The sequence below is a fragment of the Micrasema longulum genome, unplaced genomic scaffold (assembly GCF_059751315.1).
Source record: "Micrasema longulum isolate JH-2025_06_02 unplaced genomic scaffold, ASM5975131v1 h1tg000574l, whole genome shotgun sequence".
In the NCBI taxonomy this organism is placed as follows: domain Eukaryota; kingdom Metazoa; phylum Arthropoda; class Insecta; order Trichoptera; family Brachycentridae; genus Micrasema; species Micrasema longulum.
In genome coordinates, this window is record NW_028277770.1 from 72,210 (window position 1) to 79,040 (window position 6,831).

A 6,831-nucleotide genomic window follows, 5' to 3' on the forward strand; every position below is an offset into this window, starting at 1 on the left:
GGCAACCCATAGACCGCTCAGGATAACCCAAAAAACAAAACTAAAAATAATATATAAATTTTCTCCTACCTTTTCATCAGGTTCGTTATTCAAAGAGGCCAAAGTCCTTTCAATTAGACAAATTTACTTTAAGTCGTGTCTGATCAACTTTTGGACCACTAGTAAACAAAAAGCCCAACAAAAAATAAATATAAGATATTCCTCTAACTTAAATTACTACGTACCAAAAAGTAAAACAACTTTGGCTAAGAGGCATTTCTCTGTGGTAGGTCCAGGGATTTTTAATGTACTGGATCAGGTGTCAAAGAAGTCTGAGTCATTTCCAAAATTCAAATCTGGTTTCCATAATTGGTTTGCTCGAACGGGAATGGATTACTGCGATAGACTATGGAATAACTGTGCCTCGATTATGAACGCTATCTTTATCTGTATATATCGAGACGGTATACTTCAATTTATATTATATTTATTTTTTTAATATTTATTTTTTCCCTCTTCTTCTCTGTTCATAATAAATAATTGTAAAATCTGTAATTGGTTTTACTTTTTTTTATTGTTTTCTTGTACATTGAGTTTGTCAAAAAGACTATGATTTTCATAATATACAGGTGTTCATTAAACTCTGCCACATCCGAAAGCACGGTGATCAGTATGAGCAAGAAGACATATTGGCACATTAAAAATAATTTTTTGGAACGAAAAAAGATTTAAAAAATAAAATATCGAAAAAAGCAAATGGTTGCTTACTTCTGCAGGGGTGAAACGAGGGGGGAAGGGGGAGTCTGATACACCGACAACCGAATTCAACTCCCCTGCAGAAGTAAGCAACCATTTGTTTTTTTTAATATTTTATTTAAAAAATATATATATAAACAGCTCCCCAGGGAGTTGAATCCACTCCTTGTCTACAAAAATTTGGATAAATTCAAAATGTTGTTGAAGGTATTTTTACACTAGAATATTTCATGGTTCCTGAAACGTAAGACTGATCATCTTACCTTCGTGTCACTGAAATGATCAAGATACGCTGCGATGTGTATACCAGTGCAGTGCCCTATGCACCATTAGGTGCGGAAAGGGAATGATGAATGATGGATTATTTAGGCAGGTAATTTTTATGTAAAGTTTATTTTGGCATCAATAACTAATTTTCAATTTTATGGAGATTTCTAAGTTTGCTCTTATACCCTCAATTATATTTTTGAGAGTTGGTTCCGACAATTGGCTAATTTTATTTTATTATCTTTTTGAAAAGTTCGCTATCTCTGCCAGAGACTCCGTCAATCATGAAATTATTATCAAGTTAATTTTCCGAGCACGGCGATGGTATGAATATCGAAACAGTCTGGAGTCCCTTAGAAGGTACGCTATACGATCTAAATATAGCTTCGTTTGAGAGGGGGGTTCTGCTGGATACAGCGCTAAATATTATATTGCCTGGCGGCCCTTTAAGGGCGACCAGTCAAAGGATGTGCTACCCTGTAAATTATTTATGAAAATTAAGAATGATATTTCTCACAAAACGGTTGATTTTTTTCATCTTTTTAGACCCTTTTATTTTTTATTCATTCGTTTTTTATTTATTGTCATATCATATACATAAAATTATTATTTATACAAAGTTCCTTTGACTATCTAAATAGGGTTATTTACCCCGTTTTAAGACAGTCAAAATATAAAAACAGTAATTAATACATAGAAAAATAAATTTAAAACGATATTTTTAGAAAAGGGTATTTAAAAAATATTTTTAAAAAACTTAGTTAAATGCCTAGTAAAAATATGTATGCACTAAAAAGATATATTAAAAATACATTACAAAAAACCTAGTAAAAAAGTACAATACGTAAAAAAAAACAAAGTTAATGATCATCTTACCTTCATGTAACAACAATGATCAAGATACCCAGCAATTGGTGAACCAATACAGTGCCCTATGCACCATTAGGTGCAAAAAGGTAATTATGATGAAAAACATACAAATATGTACATGTATATTTTTATGTGTTTTAGTTTATTCAGAAGAAAATTTGAAGTACCGTATGTAACATTACAACATAATACAAATTTTATATTAATTTCATAGGTACATATATTGACATAAACGTTTCCTATCACGTAAAGGAAAAAACAATTACCTTGTACATAATGGGGAGCGACGTCTTAAAATAATATGTTTATTTTATTTTTAATTTGTAAATATTTTCCGTATAAAATATAAATTACAAAAAATAAATATGGTGTTTTGAGTAAGTGCTACACAAAAAATAATTACGAATATAAATTTTTACTTCTTTCAAAATGCGTAATCCTGTGCCTCGATTATAGTCGGTCGGGAGACTCTTGTCTTCAACTATGACGTCATACTGAAGCTCTGTCATTTTAGAGCGTAGATTTGTGTACCGCGACGTACGCTTCCCCTTGTTTCTTATCGATGTACCTACCCAAAACTTGAAGGTGGGGGGTCGGTAGTATATCTTTATAATCGCTAGAGGGAATTTATCTTCAACTATACCGTCAAGGTGAAGGTATGACGTCTTTAACCTCCAATCATAATCGAGGAACATAATGTACTTTTTATTTCCAGATCAAATAAAAAATTAGTTAAAAAGTTATTTTGTAATTAAGTGAAATTAATACCGTTTAATACTAAGGCTAATGAATAGAGAGCAGGAAAAAAAATCTACTTCCCTAGCAATAATAAAAAAATGTCCACCTTGTTTTATTTTACAATCTTATAGACCAACCTAAGCTATTAACCAGATCCAACCCTATTTTTTTTTAATCCCAGAAGTATTTTGGCACTTAAAAACAACACAATGCGGCGTAATTTAATTTAAATCGGCATTTGCGTAACTAATGGCGAAAACGTAAAACGACTTCTTATTTCTATAATAAATCACTACCTAATTTGTCGGTTAAGCTAGGGTTTCCTAGGACAGCGGTGCCCGTATCTTTACGGCCGTAGTGAACGGTGATGCGGTGGACAGCCGTCGTAACGGTGACTAGAGAGTTGTTTCCTAGGAAAACGGTGTTGATAACACCGTTAAAAAATAAAACCACTCTCTAGCAACCTCTACGACGGCTGTCCACCGCATCACCGTTCACTACGGCCGTAAAGATACGGGCACCGCTGTCCTAGGAAACAGTGAGCATGTCAAAGAAAATATTTTTGAAATACTTCTACGGCTAGCGTCACCTATTGAAATATCATTTCACTGCTCCATGTTTTCAAATGATATTTGCGTCTTAGCTAGTTATTAGAAGTTAAAAGTTTGTACGTTTCATTAACAGGTGGCTCTATATCGACATTAATTTATTTTAATTTTATGCATCCAATTATTTTTCAACTTCTACTACTACCATCACGCCATTTCGCTGCAGGGATAGGCAGAGATAATGGACCGCCACACACGTACATTCTGGCATACATTTCTATCCACTTCCACATTCATACATCTTGTCATACATGCCCTTCGGTTTTGCCTGGTTTTGACATGACCAGTTTATCTGATCATGCCACGTCTTCCTCTGTCGTCCATGTCTCACGTTACCGTTCATTTCCGCCATATATACTTGTTTTACAAATACCATAACAATATGATTTATGTCATTTTCTCAAAATGGTGTACAAAACAATAACTTTTTTGTTTTGAAAACCATTTCCGTTTAGTTGATTCGGCCCTTCTGACCTTATTCGATCAGTCCTGTGGGCTTTATTCGATCTGCCCCGTGAGCCTCAGTGAGTCTATCCTCTTGGCCTTATTGAATCGACCCTACGGGATAAAATAAATTATCGATTTTTTTGTTTTGTACACCATTTTGTGAAAAGGACCCAAATTATATTGTTATGGTATTTGTTACAATCAATATAGTATAAAGTTTCCGCTTACCAAGTTTTGTAAAGTTTCCATCTAAAATTAACGTACAAATTGCATTTCTCAATAAAGAAATAAAGAATCGCCCATCTATGAATAATTAGGTTCATTTTTTCGTTAAGCATCACCTTAAATGACATGTTCTTTACCAATTTTTAAAAATAAACCGTTCATTTGCACGGAAAAAACAGCGAGGATTTGCACAGTATTGACCTGATTAAAATAATCAATTTAATTTAATTGTATTACAAATTCAGCCCTTCGGCCTGGATATTTTTTATATTTTTTATTGAAAAACGGGTTATGCCTTGCCCACTCGTTTAAGTTACCAATTGGAATTTCAATTCGTGTCTGCTATTTATTGCGTTAATAAGGTTCAAATTTATTTTGATACGGACACTATGATAATGGAAAAAATATATAAAACTAAATATGGTTTATACTCTTTTAAAATATTATACTTTAACATTATTTTGTCAAATAAAAATTAAATTAAATTAATAATTCCGTAAATAAATACAAAATATTTCGCGAATAAGAAAACCATGTTTTATTGAATTCAGTACCTTAGAGCAACATTTGCTGGTTCTATTACATACACAGAGCTGTATTCCTTATGCGCCCGGACACAGATTGTCGTCATGTCCAAGGCAACATCAGGTTTTGGCAGCCTGAGCTTCCTCATTGAATAAATTATTTTCTTCTGCAAAGATTTCGCCAGTATTTTGCGAGTTTCGCTCTAGAGAGAGTTCCATTGACAGATCGGCAAAGGGGTCAGCTTCTTTACCGACATCACAAAGCGTCTCAGATCCGAAAGGCGCTTAGCGACATTCCTGTCGACCTTGACCGCCTTATGCACCGTATACAAAAATGCTATATTCCTGTGCGCGCAAAGAGAAAGTGACTTTATGAACACTTTTATCATTGTGACAGTAGGATTTCTAAGAACACGAAATCATGATCAAAATATTGTACCGCGTATGTCGAATTTAATTCAATTATTAAACTTATTAAACTTAGTAAAAAGAGTTAGGCAATGATCAGCAATCACAAAACCTGTTTTGCGTTTTTTACACGATTAAATGGGAATAAGGCGGGATCACATTTTATGTAGATATATGTAGCGAATTCACAAATAATGTTATTTAATAATTGGATTATTTTACCGTCTGTCAGATTGTGCAATAAAACAAGATGGACATTGAGTTAGTATTGCCTGTGAAGTCGAATTTTTTACCCGGCTTTCTTTTAATGAGCCTTAATATAATATTAAACGACATTAATTTATTATTAAAATTTAAAGCATTGACTTTGTAGTCAAACATTTTACGAAATGTTATGAAAAAAAATGTATATGACCAATTATTGACTTTTCTATGTTTACCATGTAATGGTCACCCTAAACATATTAAGCTCACCCCCTCCCTCTATCACCGCTACCTTTTTTCAACTATTTCTCAAACAACATAGAATACTTTCATAATTTAATAAGTGCACGTTTGTCCTAATCAGTGCATGTGCTTATTAAAATGCATTTCGTGTTGGTTTTATATTTTTGTGCAACAACTATGGTGAAGGTGTATAGTGGGTTTTACATGTTGGTTTGCATGTTAGTTTAATTGGTGTCCTGACGAAGAGACGGGCACGTCTCAAATCTGGTAGACATATTCAAGTCGGTAAGTGGTTTTATACAAATGTTTAGACATCAATTTACTTAATAACTTAATGACTATCAAATGTTTTTTTTTTAAGTTTGCTTTATAAAAGAACCTGTTTTTTTTTTTTATAGTCCGGTCAGTAAAATATTTTTTGTGGTAAAACATAACATAACAGACTCAAAATTATCTTATATTTTTGTAATGATAATATATCGTTCGCGGTCTGGCAACATTACGTGGCCACTTAACGCATGCGCGCAGGCGGGATGGGGGAATAGTTTGGAAACTTTTTTAAACAGTGCGATATATGCAAACATCGTGACTTCTGGTATATTACAATTCTGTATCACGGTTTTTTACCATTTTTAAGTAGTAAGAGCTTATGAAATACTGACGAGTAAAAAAAATTTTTTTTTTACTATGTAATTTTGAAATCCCGCATAAACGGTCATTGCATCAGCCACGCCCCTAATACGTCACGGTTTATGTTAATTTTGAACTTTGTTTGTTACCGTTTAAATTTTTATAGAACACCGTCACGAATCTTGACGTCACAATGATCAAGGCCAAATATATCGCGTTTTTCCAAAGACATAATTTTATGTTAACATTTCTCCACAATACCCATATTGATTTTGAAAATACAATTGATTTTTCCAAATCCATTTTATATGTTTTTATCGTTATTCGTAGATTGTAATATTTCCCTTTTATTTTCTGTCAAAATACCTTATCGTTTCAACGCAGCGTTTTCGAAAAAGAGTTATATCGACAACAAAATTCTCGATACCACAAAATATTATCACGTCGATCTTAGGCGTAATCTGTGTCCAGGCGGATGAAGAATACATTTTTGTCTGTGAAATAGATTCAGATCCCTTGACGGGTGTTTTCGATTCAATGACTACTCTCAGGTAAAAAATTCTGAATAAAGAAATCGACCGGAGATAAGTACGCCTCGTTGTGTAGTGGTTGACGTGTTCGCCTACCATACGTCGTGGGAGGATGGATATGAACCATTCAATTCGAAGGTTGTTTTAACTGATAATCGAAAAACGCTGCATTAGGTTCACCAACGCAGTGCCCTATGCTCCAATGTGTGCGGCAAGTTCAATTATGATGATTATTATTAATCATACGTATGAAATTTGTGAACGGTGTACTTAATTAATCAGTGACTTATTTCGCAAAAATCAACAGATGGAAGAATTAAGACAATGTGAATGTACAAACATAGACAGAATGGTAAATGTAACGTTCTATTTTTCACCGTTTCTTGACTTCAATATAAATAT